The following is a 16665-nucleotide window of genomic DNA, read 5'->3' as shown; positions in this document are numbered from 1 at the left end:
CTGCATGGCCGTAGATTTTCTCATGGTTGGCTCCTTTGCGATGTTCAGATCTCACTTCTCAATCACCCTCTCAGAGAATCTATCCCTTAGGTTTGCCACCTGGGAAAGGCAGAAGAATGCCCCCCACACCCAAGATGTCCATGTCTTAATCCCCAGAATCTGTGACTATATTATGTCACATGGCAAAAGGGAATTAAGTTTGCTGAAAGAATTAAGCTGCTAATCAGCTGACCTTGAAATGGGAAGGTTATCCTGCATTTTCTGGGTGGGCTCAATTTCATCATATGAGCCTTTAAAAGTAGAAGTAAGTACAGAAACAGTATGGCCTGGAGAATGAGATGGATTATAAAGGAGGAAGGATTTGAAGTGTTCAAACACTTTCTCAACAGCCTGAATGAGCAAGGAAATGGGTTCTCCCTTAGAGCCTCCAGAAAGGAGCATAGCCTTCTGACACCTTGATTTCAGTCCTGTGAGGTCCCACCAGACTTCCAACCTACAGAACTAGAAGATAATAAATTCACCTCATTTTAAACCACTAAGTTTGTGGTAATTTGAGCAGCAATAGGAAACATCTATAACAGACTAGCTTTGGCCCTCCTCTGCCCAGGACCCTCAGGAGTGAAGAGGCTAAGTTTCCAGAGAGAGGGCCCCACCTGGAGCCCCCTTCTGGACCACACTTCAGCTCCCAGGATTGTGGAATCCCAGTTCAAGGGCCCTGGGACTGCTCCCAAGGCCATGTGCCCCTCCGCTTTCAGAGGATGGACAGAACCACAAGAGAACATTGCTTATGCATATGTTTGGGAGGGGGTGAGGCCAGAGCTGGGACACTGTGCTGCAGTGCCACATGCACCCAGGTGATGTGCGGGACAGAGTGGGGTGAGGGAGCTTGGGAAGAGAAGAAGGTCAGGAGGAGAGCTAAAGGTCAAGCTGGCCTCTGGGCTGCCAGGTTCCAGTGGGAAACTCTAGGAAGGCTGCAGATTTTAAATTCAAACCTGGTTGTTTTTTTTTTTTTTTTTTTTTTTGGCCGAGCTGTGCAGCTTGTAGGATTTTAGTTCCCTGACTAGGGATCAAACCCAGGCCCTGGCAGTGAGACCCCTGAGTTCCTAACCACCGGACCACTGGACCCCAAACCTGGAATTCTTTATGAGGGTGTATCTGTCCTCATAGAATAGAACATATTTTCATTAATAAATAGCCCGTTATCTGGATCATACTTTTTCAGTACGTAGACATGTGTCTGGAGCCTCCATTTGTTCAGTCTGGCCCCCATCCATGATGGTCGGGGCAGGGCTATTGCTTTCTCTCTACCAATAGTCGCATCCCTCATCCAGTCAGTCTCCCCATCACCTTGTTTTATTTTCTCCACAACATCTAATTCTGTATGAAATTATTATGTGCTTGCTCATATCATCACTGCCTTTCCCCATTAAAATTTAAACTCCAGAGAACAGGTCTGTCTTGCTCAATGCTGTTTTGCCAGCACCTAGATGGAGTAGGTGCTTAATTGATATGTGTTGGATGAGTGGATGGGCAAATGCATTGAGGAGGAAGGGCCTTGCAGCTGGGCAGAGAGGTTTCACTTTGCATGCGGAATTTGGAAATGCGGGTCTTTGTATAAGCTCTGCCACCATCCCTTCCCCACTCTGGAGAATTGGAATAGGAGTCCTTGAGGTCGCTTTAGGTTTTAAATTTCTAAGGTATTCTAAGGAAGGGGGAAATTCTAGTGGTTTCTGGTCAGGAGACTCCTATTGCTGACTTTATTAGTTACCTACTGATGTATATCAAATCACCCCACATATAGCAGTTTAAAACAACAAACATAGATTATTAAACAGTTTCTGTGGGTCAGGAATTTGGGAGTGGCTTAGTTGGGTGGTTCTAATTCAGTGTCTCATGAGGTTGCAGTCAAGCTGATGGCTAGCTGGGGCTGCCGTCATCTGAAGGCTTGACTGGGGCTGGAGGATCATTCCAAGACAGCCCACTCACAAGGCTTTTGGCTGGAGGCCTCAGTTCCTCGCTGGCTGTTGGTGACCAGCCTTGGTTGCTCACCATGTGGATTTCTCCAGCGGGTAACTTGAGTGTTCTCATGACAAAGTGGCTGGGTCTCCTAGAGCAAGTAAGGCAAAAGAAAGAGAACAAGAAAGAAGATAAAGTGCCTTTTTTGGACTGCTCTTGAAAGTGACACACCATCACTTTTGTCCTATTTTATTTGTAAGAAATGAGTCACGAAGTCCAACCCACAATGAGGGGTTGGAGGATTAAGCTCTACTTTTTTTTTGGCTGCACCGAGCAGCTTGCGGGATTAGTTTCCTGACCAAGGATTGAACCTGGGCCCTCAGCAGTGAAAGCGTGGAGTCCTAACCACTGGACCACCAGGGAATTCCTTAAGCTCTATTTTTAAAAGAAGGTATATTTGTGGATATATTTTTAAACCATCACAATGACCAAGCTAGGTCTTGCTTCCTTGCAAAGGCTAATCTCCCTCCTTGCTTTTTTCTTTTTTTTTTTTTAACCATCACTTCTTGCTTCTCTTGGGTCTTTGAATCTTTCACCACTTTCTCCCTACCTTGCCTCTCCTATTTTCTCGGGTCATGGAAGTACACAGACACCCCCCCACCTCCCACCCCCAGCATTCTTACAAGTCCCTTTTCCTCCCAGTCGTCATCCCTCTGGTTCTGTGCTCTGGCCCCTCACTAGCGCCCCCTTCTCTCATCTGCTCTCTTTATCTCACTCTTCTGCTGGCTCCTCCTCCTCCTACCTCTCTCTGAACATGGACATTCTCTAATACCCTTTTGTTTCTCTGTATACTCTTGTCCTTGAAACTCTCATTAACTTCTATGATTTTAACCAACTCTTCTAGGTAGATGATACCCCAAAGCACACTCTTTTCTCAAATTCCATCCCCAAATTTCCTCCTGTCTGCTGTACTTCTCCAGCTGAATACCCCAGAAGCCACTCAGCCTGCCAAGTCTACATTTAGACCCCCTCCTCCAATCTGCTCATCAGCCCATAATCACCAAGATTCATAACCTCAGGGACTCTGACCCTTCCCTCTCCCCCATTTCACCACTAAGCCCTTTGGATTTTACCACCAAGACAGTGTCACTAATGTAGTATGAGAGCCTATGAATTGGTCTCTCTGTCTCCAGGGTACCCGGTCCACTCCTTCCTGCTCAGCATGCCTGAATTGATCCTTATACAGCATGGCTCTGAGTATGTTACTCCCCTGGCTCAAAAACTTTCAAGGTCTCCTCCTGGTTACAGACTTTCAGCTGGGCATCCCAGGTCTCACAGTCTGTGAGATTATGGTGCTTTAATGTTTAACCTCCAATAGGCTTGAACTCCCAAGACCTGAGATGAAATCTTGGATGTGTCACTTACTACTAATGTGACCCTGGGCAAGAAGCCTCACCTCCATGAGCCTGTGTTTCCCTATTTCCCAAAGGGGAATAGCATTACTTCCAATCAGGCGTCTTGAGGATTAAACGAGATAATGTACATAAAGTTCTTATTCTTGTTCACATTAAACCAGCAGCTACACTGTAGCTGCTATCATTACCATCCCATTTAAAGACACTTAGCAAAAAACACCTGCTGCAAGGTAGGTGCTCAACAAATCAGTGCTTTCCCAAGTGTTACTTGAGTGTGTACCTCTGGCGTTACTTTTATTTTTAAATTATTTGTTCCAGTTGCTTTTCATTATGACAAGTGACAGGATTTCCAAATGCATATGTTAATACATTTATTATAGGTCAGAGGTTGGCAATCTTTTTCTGTAAAGGGCCAGAGAGTGAATATTTTAGGCTAGGAGGGCCATGTACGGTCTATGTCGTAACAGTTCAATTCTGCTGTTATAGCACAAAAGCAGCCATGGACCACATGTAAATGAATGGTGGTAGGTGTGTCAAACAAAGCCCTTTAATGGACACTAAAATTTGGATTTCATATAATTTTTACATGTCATGAAATATTCTTCTTCTTTTCATGTTTTCCAACCATTTAAAAAAGTAAAACTATTCTTAGCCAGTGGGTCATACAAGAACAGATGGTGGGCTAGATTTGGTCTGCGGGGCCAATTGCTGACCCCTGGTACAGAGTGTTCATTACATTTAAACCATAAACAGAAATTGACTTAAGAATAATATGAAGTAAAGAAGAGTACAGATGATATGTGGATCTGGAGAATATTCTGACAATGGTGCAAGAATAATCTAAGTTGGGGCAACACATCAATAAAACTGCATTGGCCACAGAGCTCTACAGTCCGGTTCAACCTAGCTGTCCAGCTGCATCTCTTCCAGGGCCCAGCCCAGCCAGGCTTTTGTTTCCCACATACCCTGCATGTTCCCGAGTCCTTTGGTCTGGAACGCCCTCTCTGAGTTATTTTTACTCCCAATAACTTCTGACACCAAAGGTGTGGAATTCTTCCACACCAGCAACCAGTTCAATTCTCCAGACAACCCTGTCCTGACACTGTCTACGTGGAGCCGGTGTCAGCCGTTCAGGTTGAAGGGCACAGTCCCACAAGAATGCCCTCACTTCAGATGACAATCCCAAGCACTGGGTCCCCTAAGTGCCCACACTTCTATCAACTTGGCTACAAAGTTGGAGGTTCCCACAGCCCCTTACTTTCAGGTTTGACAATTTGCTGAAACGGCTCACAGAACTTAGAAAAGTGCTTTACTTACCATTACCAGTTTATTATAAAGGATATTATGAGGGATACAAAAGAACAGCTAGATGGAGACGTACACAGGACGAGAAACGGAAGGGTCTGGAACACAGGAGCCTCTGTCAGGAACAAAGATCAAATACATATTTCTTGTTTTAACATGATATCACCCCTTCTCATTATGCTCATTAAAATCATGTCCTGTAAGGGCCACATTAAATACCATCCCTGTTAAAAGCCCTCCAGTGATTCCTCCCTCCCCCACAAGTGATATTTTCTCTTCTCTGCCCCTTCTCTTCATGCCCTCTTCTCTCAGTAACAGCCTGCTGGCACCTTCATTATTGTACTTGTGTTACAGTTATTTGGCTATTTATCTGACTTAAAACCAAGGTCCTTAAGGGTCTGGGACCTTATCTAGCCAGAACTTGGCAGTACCTGGCACAAAGCAGGCACGCAGAAAGCATTTCTTGAACTTTGTTTCCTTGAATTGAAAATGGGATTTGACATTATTCTGGCCACTGTGTAAACTGACATAATGGAGTGGAAGAGATTAGCTGGTCAAATTGTAGTCAATGGAGCGGGTCTGCTGGGAGGCTGGGGAGGGGAGAGGCCACACCCGTGGGGCACGGCTGGCAGAGAGCAGGGTTCGGTCTGCAAGGCTGTGCTCCTGGTCTATATCAGTGAAACCTTCAGGAAGCAGGTCTGAATAGAGAGAAAAGTAGGCTTCCTAGAGCTTCCCACGCACCCGAGAGGCTAAGCAAAGAGCACAGAGCAGTTCAACTGCTGATTGTCCCGGGCCCCTGGAGAGCCCAGGTCTGAGAAGGGCGTCCCGATATGCATCGTGCCCCAGTTCTGTGGAGTGAATCAGGCTCTGATGCAACTGGCAGTGGGCCTTCATCACGAGTCCAATCTCTCAGGTTCGGTACAGACGACCTTTGTCATTTCTCTGAGGGAATCACTGCCGTTCCTCTTCCAGGCTCAAAGCAGCCCCCCTGCCCCATCTAGCCCTCATGAGATGGCAAGTTAAACTCCTCCGATGACCAGGTTTCATTAGGTAAGGAAGACCGATTAAGCAACGGTGACCCAAATAACCTTAGTGGTACAGATGCTTTTACGAAGCCAGCGGAAGTCTTGCCAAATTAAAGGATGTCAGGATGAGATACTATGAATATCAGTTCCCTTCTCTCTGGCAGTGGAGGGGATTAATTAAATGCTCCTGAAGTGCTTTGAAAATTTAAGCTGTTAAGAATTATCGTTCTGTGTAATAGGGAAAAAATAGAATTCTTGGCTCATTAAAGCTGTAATGTTGTAAGCCTGAGTTCTTTTTCCAGGATATCTTTGAAGGCTACACTTTTATTAAAAGAAAGGAAGAATGAGAAAGAAAAGAAATGTGTCTATAATATGCATACACATGTGCTGGAAAGTCAGCTGGGTTAATCAGTGTTTCTGTTGATTAAGAAATGAACTGTGAGAAGCTGTTTCTTACTGCGTACCAAAGAGACAGTTACTAGGAATCAAGCGTTCAAAAGTGCAGGGACAGTTTCACTAAAATATTAGCAGACATGCACTTGCTTTCTCTCAGTAGGCTCAAGGGATTCAAAGGTTGTGAGGCTGAATGCAGGTAAACATGGAGTTCGATGTGCTCTGATAGCCTTTTCCATCTTAACATAACCACATGAGGTAGACATCCTTCCGCCTTCACTCTGTTGGCAGATTTGCCCAAGGATGCTTTTGCTTTGCTCCAGATGTCCTATGATATTCAAAAGCGTGCCATCCTCAGTGGACTCTCACGTCTCTTTCTTTTTTTTTTTTTTAAGACCCCAAATAACCAAAGTAATCTTTTCTTTTTAAAAATATTTATTTATTTATTTATTTATTTATTTTATTTATTTCGGCTGTGCCGGGTCTTAGTTGCAACATGCGTGATCTTTTAGTTGCAGCATGTGGACTCTTAGTAGTAGCATGCATGCAGGATCTAGTTCCCTGACCAGGGATTGAACCCAGGCCCCCTGCATTGGGAGCGTGGAGTCTTACCCACAGGACCACCAGGGAAGTCCCCTCAGTTCTCTTTCAATCCATATTGACTGAGGACTTAGACTTCCTTTTGTGTCTGCACTCCTTTCCTATTGCTGCTGCAACAAATTACCACAAATGTAATGACTTAAAATGACATAAGTGTATTCTCTTATAGTTCTGGATGTCAGCAGTCTAAAATCAGCCTCACTGGGCTAAAGTCAAGGTGTTGGCGGGGCTAGTTCCTTCTGGAGGATCCAGAGGAGAATCCATTTCCTTGCCTTTCCAGCCTCTGGAGGCCGCCTGCATTTCCTGGCTCTTTAGAGTAGGCTCTTCCTACTCTTTCCTGGCATCACCCTGACCTCTGCTTCCCTCCTCACATCTCCTGTCAACTCTCCTGCTTCCCTCTTTCCCTTACAAGACCCTGTGATTACACTGGATGCACCAGGATAGCCCAGGGTAATCTCCTCATCTCAAGATCCTTAACTCAATCAGACCTGCAAAGTCCCCCTCCCAACATATTCACAGGTTCTTGGGGGGAGGTTGTGGATGTTTTGGGGGGGCCATTATTCTATCTACCAGACTCCATCCGCCAGCCCCCTTCTGTTGTTTTTTTGTTTTCTGTCTACTCAAGCCAGGCACTGTTCTAAATGTTTTACATGGATTAACTCATTTAATTTTCACAATCATCCTAGAAGAGAGGGTCTGTTACTATAGATAAGGAAACTGTGGCAAAAAGGTTAGATTACTTGCTTGGGGTCACTAATTTAGTACTCAAGCCTAGAACTCACAGACTTTGTCTGTGTCCTTAAAGACTTTTTATTACCTTTATTGTTTTTAATTATAAAAGTAATGCCATATATATGATTAAAATAATTCAAATGAAAATGCTTTTCCTTCTCCTCTACCCCATCTTCATCTAGATCACTCCTCCTAATAGCCCTTTGCAACTTTAGCGCTTCCAGCAGTCACCCTTATACCTTAATATTATACAGACACCTTAATTTTTAAATTAATATAGACAGTTTTAGGTAGTTGTCCAGATAATATAACATGTACTTTTTGCTAATTCTTCTAAAATTATTAAAATGAAAACCCTGAATTAAAAAATTCTCATCAAGTATTTGAGAGCTCTGGAGAAGAATTCATGTATAAACTCTTATAGATCAGTGTATCTTAGTTGAAATGCAGGCATAGAACAAAGAGTGAAGGCCTTGGAGCCAGGCAGGCCTGGCTGTTAGCTTTCACTCCACCTCCTATTATTAGGTACCCTTGGAAAAGTTACTTTCCCTCTCTGCGTTTCATTTTTCCTCATCCATATGATGCTCCCTTCATATGTGTTGTTAATTTTAAAGTAAGTAACCTGTAAATTTAAGCACATGTTAGGAGTTCAATAAATTCTAGTTCTTCCAAGAAAGAAGGAACAAATGTCTTCTAACAAAGAATGAAAACATATAAAACAAAAAACATAAACAGATTCCATAGACAGCCAGAGGTTTTTAGGACATGGTCCTTGTCTAATATTTCCTCATTTGCTCAACCAAAATTTTGAGGGCTCTCTATGGCATTGTGCTAGGCCTGGATGGGGACACAATGGTGAATGTGCCGTGCCCCTCACCGCGAAGGGCTTAGTGTACTTCTTAGCGCAGAAAAGGAGCTCAACATAGAATTTTTTAAAAGGCTATCTTCTGATGACTATAAAGAAAAGATCTGGATCTGTGGAAATGAGTATGTGTGTGTTTGGGGGTCGGGGGTCGGCAGGGATTGTATCAAAAGCACTGGACAGATGGATACTAATTGCATTTCACTGATTTAAGATTGACATTTGGAATGTAATTATTCTTAATACCACCAATCCCCACAGACCACCAGGTACATAAAAACCTAAATGATTTTCCAGCGTCTTGCAAAATTTAGTGCCTATTACATAACCTGTTTCGTGAAGAAATAGATTCAGTTCAAGGGAAAAAACAGTTCTGGGTGAATGCATTTCCTGATCATTGAGGAAATTTTGGCAGTTAGTCCCTATCACGTTTTTGGGTGTTCATGCTGTATCTCCAATTTCTTCTCCACCTTGTTTGGCAGAATTTGTCTTGGATGCTATTTAATACAATCACCAACACCAGACAGTGACTGACTGTCAACAGGTGTGTCTGATAAAGAAAACATTGTTTCTGCTCTGCTTCAGGCATGTCTGACATGTTGGGGACCTGCTTTCCTTTGCAAAGCTGATAGGAATCTAGTATTTGGGAGGCAGGAGTGCTTCCCTGTTTCAGGCCAAGAAAGGCTCTCAGTTTGGCTAGCAGCAGAGCTAAGCTTGGAAGGGAATGCTAATATGTCTTCAGAGCTCTCCACCTCAGCTGAATGAAAAATGGGTATTAGTGGTCTAACGTGAGAGAAGATAGCAGTCGTTTCCTGAGCAAGAGATATCTATGATTGCCTGGAAACAAACACAGCTCATCGACGATCCAGGAGAGATGGCTTTGGCCTTGTAAACTGGTCTGTTATAAAACAATTGTATTGACATTAGACACTTGGAAATCATCTGTACTGTCTTAACTGGTTTTGCCAGCTTTGACGGTGTTATCCGGGATTGCATGTAATCCATGCAAAGGACAACTTGCTTTGACTGTATAGAGGACAGCCAGTGTGCCTTGAATGGTACTAGCACATTCATCAAATGAGTCAGTGAACTAATAGAAGCTTGATGGAAGAGAAGTTTGAGAAATGGGCCTTCCAAAAACTCAGGGATTTCGGGGACCCATACAGAAAGCTATCAATTAGAGCAGGAGCTGGAGAAGGACGTAACAAAGACAGGATTTATGCTTTGGGAAAAGGGCGCCGGTGACTGGGAGAAGGGACGGTGATGCTAAGTGGGGCTAAGGCTTTGAGCTTTGGGGAGCATTTGGAAAGTTACTGTAGCACTGCATTGTTGTATTGGAGGGACAAAATGGAGTTTAGAATTTTGTATATCTGAGGAATTCCCTGACGGTCCGGTGGTTAGGACTTTGCGCTTCCACTGCTGGGGCCCCGGGTTCGATCCCTGGTCAGGGAATTGAGATCCCACAAGCCATGCAGTGCGGCCAAAAATAAATAAAAACCAGAACTTTGTATATCTGAGATTTATATATATATATATATATACACACACACACACACACACACACACACATCTATATCTATATATACATATATATATAATTTGAATTCATGTTTCTTAAGAACACTGGTGTGTACAAAGACCTACATAGGTGTGTCTGAGTGCTCTTAATTTATAGAACAGTTTAAAATGGTCATACAAGAGAATGTGGGAGAGAGGAAGAATGTATGTATATGTGTGTATTTTTAGCAAATTTCCATGTGAAAGAAATGATATCCAATTTTGAACCTGATTCAATTAGTAAAAATCATGGACTAATGCAGTACGTCAAAACACTTTCTACTTATTCCACTCGCTCCTACTTCATCTCCTGGTACAATCTCTCCAGACCTCATGGAAAGACTAGTTGTTTTTGAGAAGACGTCAATGAGTTGGTCTCTAACCTATATTAAATGTCAAGTTACTATGAATTCGAATAAGATTCTAAAATATAGATACTATTATGAGCTCCTGCTTTATTCATAAGTAGGAAAAAGGAAAGTCATGCCGCGTACTATCACTGGAGCCTTTATTATGGGTCACCTACAGGATTAGCACTTTACATTCCATTGGAGTAGATGAGATTGCCATTTGATGTGATTTCAGGTGACCAGGAAGGCTCCCTACTCTGAAATATTTTCCCCATATGGCCTGAAAATATTTGGCACTCATCCTGAAATCCCATCAAGTAGAGCACAATTTGGGTTGGCTTTAGAATTTACAAAATGCTTCTTTATAGATTAACTGTCATGGAAGAAGGGTTGCTTCCTTATTCAGAAAAGGATGTCTAGTTATTTCGCAGTAGGGCTATTTTCCTTCAGATGTTTAAAATTTATAACAGTGTGTTTGCGTCCCATCCACACCTATCAGCCATTCATACCTTCAGTAGGAATGAACTAAATCAGATTAAGCCCCTCCCAAATCTAGGTAAGATTAGTGGGGATGAAATTATTCTAATGAGCTAGTTTTGCATAAAAGGGAAGCGGGAGAAGGAAGGAGACATAGTTTCGACTTTTCTACAGGAGAGCAGGCACAAACCAAGCCAAGAAAAGCAAGTGTGAGAATTCCAGAAACAGAAGTTGCTTCTGAGTGGTGACGTGAAATCTCCAACACTTCGTAACTGACGTGTGGCATCTCCAGGGGACATTTTGTCCTGGGCACCCCTGCAGCTCCAAAGAATCCACCAATTTATAAGGTACTCTAGCATCAAAGGAGATAGTGTCATTTTCAGATGGACAAAATGCTGTTGATAAATGGGTATTAATGGTCTAACAGGCAGAAGGAACGGGGATATGAGAGGCCAAAATTTGATTTTGGCAAAGCATAGTATTTGTAATTTTGATTGCCACAAAATAATTATGCACTGTAATTTATGGGCAATTCAAAGGATTTTCAAGGGTAATTTTTATTACACTTATTTTTTTCTTTATGGGCAGAGTTTAGAACCTAACTCTGGTAAGCTGTGTCACCACTATACGTTATGTACTTTTGTATATACCATATGTTTGCTTTGTGTCTACCTTTTTAAAAAAAAAGGTAGACTGTTCCTTGGACTCTGATGAGACACAGCTCAAATCTCCAAGGGAGAGGGAAGTATAGTTTGAAAACTGAGGGAATCTGGGACTTTCTCTAGTCTGGCTCCTAGGAAAATACCGGGTTTTCCTTGAGACCAATGTACTTGGCCCTCTCTTTACAAAGAGGTAGTTTTCTCAAAGGTAGAGAGATCGTGTCCCACTGGCTTACATTATCCCATCAAACTTCCCTCATTTTTAAAAAAATTTATTTTGTTGAAGTATAGTTGATTTATTATGTATTAATTTCTGCTGTACAGCAAAGCGATTCAGTTATACATAAAGATATTTTTTATGTTCTTTTCCATTATGGTTTATCACAGGATATTGAATACAGTTCCCTGTGCTATACAGTAGGACCTTGTTGTTTAATCCATTCTATATATAATAGTTTGCATCTGCTAGTCCCAAACTCCCAATCCATCCTTCCGCCACCACACCTCCCCCTTGGCAAACACAAGTCTGTTCTCTATGTTTGCGAGTCTGTTTCTGTTTCATAGATAAGTTCATTTGTGTCATATTTTAGATTCCGCATATAAGTGATATCATATGGTATTTGTCTTTCTCTTTCTGACTTACTTCACTTAGTATGATAATCTCTATGTCCATCCATGTTGCTGCAAATGGCATTATTTCACTCTTTTATGGCTGAGTAGTATTCCATTCATGTCTACCTTTTTGATTTAGTTTGAGTTCTACCTTATATCTTAAAAATATGTACCATATACCATCTTGTAATGTCCAATTTTGCCTTAATTCAATTGAAATTGACAAACCTCAAAATAACTGCTGAAAAAGAACCTTTCTTGGTTTTCCTCATTAATTCCCTTACTAGGCCCTGTTCTCTGTGACTCCAGAGAATCTGCTAGGAAGACACACCTCTGCCCCAACCCAAGCAGGGGTGGGGCAGGGTGGGGCAGGGACTGTGGGGAGTGACCTACCACCTCCTTCCTAAATCCCGGCTTAAGTCCTGGTTTTTTACTTTCCCAATCTCAAGAAACACTGTGCTTATGATCCCAGAGGAAGAGAGCAGCCACAATAAGCAAAGTACTAGGCTGAGAACAGAAGTATCAACACAGACACAGTCTACAAGTTTTTTGGGGGGAGGCTGGAAATTAGCAGCTTGCGTTAGTACCTAAGAGAACTTTGTGGGCCTCTGGCTTTCAAGCAGAAACTTTTGAGTGTGTTTTCAGTGGAGTGCCTGCATAAAAATTTCCCTTTATACAAAAAATTTATTTATTTATTTATTTTGGTCTGTGCTGGGTTTTCGTTGCTGCGCGCGGGCCTATTCTAGCTGTGGTAAGCAGGGGCTACTCTTCGTTGCGGTGCGCGGGCTTCTCATTGTGGTGGCTTCTCATGTTACAGAGCACGGGCTCTAGGCGCTCAGGCTTCAGCAGTTGTGACTAGCGAGCTCTAAAGCGCAGGCTCAGTAGTTGTGGAGCGCGGGTTTAGTTGCTCCACAGCATGTGGGATCTTCCCGGACCAGGGCTTGAACCTGTGTCTCCTGGGTGGATTCTTAACCACTGCGCCACCAGGGAAGCCCTCTCATCTTTTTTTGTTGTTGTTGTTGATTTATTTTTGGCTGCGTTGGTTCTTCGTTGCTGCGCGCAGGCTTTCTCTAGTTGCGGCGAGCAGGGGCTACTCTTCATTGGCACGGGCTTTAGACACGCGGGCTTCAGTAGTTGTGGCTCCTGGGCTCTAGAGCGCAGGCTCAGTAGTTGTGGCGCATGGGCTTAGTTGCTCCGCGGCATGTGGGATCCCCGTGGACCAGGGCTCGAACCCGTGTCCCCTGCATTGGCAGGCGGACTCTCAACCACTGCACCACAAGGGAAACCCCCTCCCATCTTTTTTAGATGGAAAATCTTTTTGATTTTCTATTGGTAGGGAACTTGGACATAATTGGAGACTATTCCCTGGTGGTTTCTAAAATCTCATATAAAAAGTACCTTTTTGTTTTCACACAGAATACTACCTGTATGGAGGCTCTTACATGGAAATCCAGAGTTTGTAAAGGTCTGACACTGGCGTTTGCTCTGATATATACCTTGTACCCGTCAAGAACCGTGAATGACATTTTCCTTTTATTTTTTATGTAAAGACCCAGAATCTCATTTAGTTTCCAGAGGAGGACACGGTGAAGGGCGTGCCACTACCCACTCTTCAGCTAAAATAAGCTTTTGTAACTCGTTCCGGTTTTGCTGAAGACCAGCTCAAACCTAAGGAAGCGTCTTGGACCTCTTCCCCTTTAGGCGCTGGGGTCCCACGTCGGTGGCCAAGGCAGCCGGTTTCTTCTTCCTTTGGGAAGGAGTGGAGTTGGGAAGCGCCAGAGGAGGCATTGTGTGAAACCAGCAAACAAAACAGGAGGGGTGGTAGACAGCGGGGCCGCGGCGCGGGACGACCCCTTGGGCCGCGGAACAAAGCCCCGCGGGGGTCGCTCAACCGGGGTCCCTAACGCGGCGGGCGAGCGCCCGCTCCTCCCCGGGAGAGGACGGTTGCGGGTCGCGAGGAGCTCGGTCACAGAAACGGTAGCCGACGAGCCCAGGCTCTAACCGCCACCCTCGGAACGCCGCACCGCAAGGCTTGCAAAAGTCTCAGCCTGCCGCGCGAGAGCCTCTGCGCCTGCGCACCCGCGGGAAGCCCCGCCCTCTCCGGGCCGCCGGCGCGCGGGGCCGCGCTTCCTCATGGCGGCCGCCGCAGTGTGTGGTATTTAGCGGGAGCGCGCGGCGGGCTCGAGGACGCGCGAAACGGCGGCGGCGGCCAGGGGGGAACCGGGGCGGCCGTTGCGGGGCGCGCTCTCGAGCGGCGGCGGCGGCCCAGGGTGTCCCGTCGGTGTCGGCACGGGGAAAAGGCGGTGGCGCTGCCCGCGGTGGCCGGGGTTGGCGGCGGCGACGGAGCGCGTTTGAGCCAGGACCGGGGTCCGAGGCGCGCTCTCCGCCCACAGGTAAGTGGGGCCCGGCCTGGAGGGAGGAGCTGGCCGCGAGGGGCTCTGCGGGAGGAGAACTCCCAGGCCCGGTAATGGCGACGGGCGGGAAGGGCGGCCGGGCCGGGTCGCGCCGCCCGGGCGGGGGCGCGGGCAGCCCCCGGCGCCGGACGCCTTTGTCTCGGCCGGAGCCCGGCTGCCCGGCCGCCGGGCCGAGCGCCGCCCCCCGCCCCTCCCCTCCCCTGCCCGGCCCTTCCCCGCACCGCGAGCCGGCTCGCCCCCGCCCCCGGCGCCCTGGGTCCCGCAGGCCCGCGCCGGGGGTCTGCCCCGAGCGGCCGGGCGAGGGCGGGGAAGGGCCTCCTCGCCGCCCGGCCCGGCCCCCGCGCTCCCGGGAGGCGGGCCCGGCCGGGGGTGGCGCCCGGCGCGCCCTGCGCCCGGGTGCCGGTCTTTGTTGTGAAGGGTCCCGGGGTGTGCGGCCAACATGGCGGAGGTCAGCTGAGTGCGGGCAGTGGCCAGCCCTTCCCTCCGGCCCCTCCCCGCACCGGCCCGGGGGCCGGACCGGGCGACTCGGCCGTCCTTGGCCTCCCCTGCCTGCCCCCGACCCCGGGAGCGGCCGTCCCGGATTGTGCTGCGTTCTTCCTCCCGCTCCGCCCCGAGCCTTCATTGTGCGGTGGGAAGAATGCAGCCTCCTCCCTTGTTTATGTCGTTAGAGAGGAGATCGCGTGAACGGCTTACCAGGGAAGCTCCAGCTTTTTATTGTAAACCTTGCTTTTCCTAGGCTTCATTTGTCGGGTAGTTTGGGGGCCTTTCTCGACTCTCCCAGATTTATAATTTAGGAATGTGGATAATCTGGGCCACAGCGTTGCGTAGGTTTTTCTTTTCCTGTGCCTGGAAAGAGTCAGAATTTGTTTGCTCTGACATCTAGAGAAGTCCAGTTTGTGTGTTTGGAAAATCAGATGGTGTAGCTGATTTGTCAGAGTCGTAGAAGCCATGAGCACGGATATAGGACAGTGATCGGACTGACGGTTTCTAGCAGTTGAACATTTACCGTTTCTTGATAAGGGGCTGTCAAGGGTAAATTTTTAACTCTTTGCATCAGTTGAACGTTGGGAGCACGACTCTGAAGTCAGACTGCCTGCTTTGGTTCCAGCGCTGCCCCACCGGTTTGTGACCTTGGCAAGATGCTTAACCTTTGTGCCTCATTTTTCTTATCTGCAAAATAGGGGTAATGACAGTACCTACCTCGTAGGACTGTTGGGAGAATTGATGAGATGATAGTAGGCGAAGGGGTTAGGGCTTAGAGCAGTGGCAGGCCCATGGTTAAGTGCTCAATAAATGTTTACTGCTAAGGCTGTTGTTTAATCACTAAATTTGTGAGATTATCTTGGCATGTTGGATATGTTGGAACTGCATAAGCCAGAATATGTGAAATCACATTATAAATCATTAGTGCTTGGCTTTTTCTTTTAGTGCGTTTTGTTACTTCTTAAAAATGAAAACAAGAGGTTTAGGTGGTAAATGTCCAGGCATTTGGAGATGATGGCATTGGGAAATTTCTATAGTAAGACATTTGGGTAGGTCTTGTGTGGTCTGGAATTTAAAAAATGAAATTAATGGGTCAGTTTGCTTTTGAGGACTTAACTAACTTGGAAGAGTGAAACAGTGAGTCTCTGAGTGTTAGGTGTCTGTGGTGTCACCATCTATTTTGGACATTACTGAAGAGCAGAGTGTAGTATGGTGCTAAATGTAATGGTCTGGTAATTTTATTAGGCAGATATTGGCTCAAATTGGGGAGGAGAGGATTTTGGTTAGCTGTTAGAACTTTGTGACAAGTAGATTTTGACCTAAAGAGGAGTATATAAATTATGTAATTTTTTGTTCTGGAAATTAAAGGTACAGATTTTTGTGATCTGGAATAATTAGTTGCAACCCTAAAGTTGGCTTTGCCAAAATATTTTCTTTAGATATATTATAGAATTGCTTTACATAACCCCTCTTGACACCGTTCCAGCATAATTTAGTAACATTTAATAATATTTTAAGCTGAAATATAATTGATAGATATGGAACTTTTCAAGATAAGTATTACACAAACTACAAATTCAGAACTTTAATTCAATTCAGTGTAATGTGTCCTCCCTCTAAGCTTTGGGAAATTCTTAGAAAATTGTTGTAGAGCAATATTCTTTTTTTTTTTTTTTTTTTTTTTTTTTTGCGGTACGCGGGCCTTTCACTGTTGTGGCGTCTCCCGTTGCGGAGCGCAGGGTCAGCGGCCATGGCTCACGGGCCCAGCCGCTCCGCGGCATGTGGGATCTTCCCGGACCGGGGCATGAACCCGTGGCCCCTGCAT

The 16665-nt window shown here is 45.6% G+C and overlaps 1 protein-coding gene across 1 annotated transcript in view; it reads left to right on the top strand.

Annotated features, from left to right (window-relative positions):
* Window positions 1-14147: 14147 nt before the first annotated feature.
* SIAH1 (siah E3 ubiquitin protein ligase 1) overlaps window positions 14148-16665 on the top strand; it is a 26139-nt gene continuing 23621 nt past the window's right edge. Inside the window, exon 1 of the mRNA XM_024124794.3 lies at window positions 14148-14336. The gene's annotated coding sequence lies outside the window, so the exon portion shown is untranslated. The remainder of the gene's footprint in view (window positions 14337-16665) is intronic.

This window comes from Physeter macrocephalus, chromosome 17 (genome assembly GCF_002837175.3).
Source record: "Physeter macrocephalus isolate SW-GA chromosome 17, ASM283717v5, whole genome shotgun sequence".
In the NCBI taxonomy this organism is placed as follows: domain Eukaryota; kingdom Metazoa; phylum Chordata; class Mammalia; order Artiodactyla; family Physeteridae; genus Physeter; species Physeter macrocephalus.
This window is presented reverse-complemented; position numbering and strand designations above follow the sequence as displayed.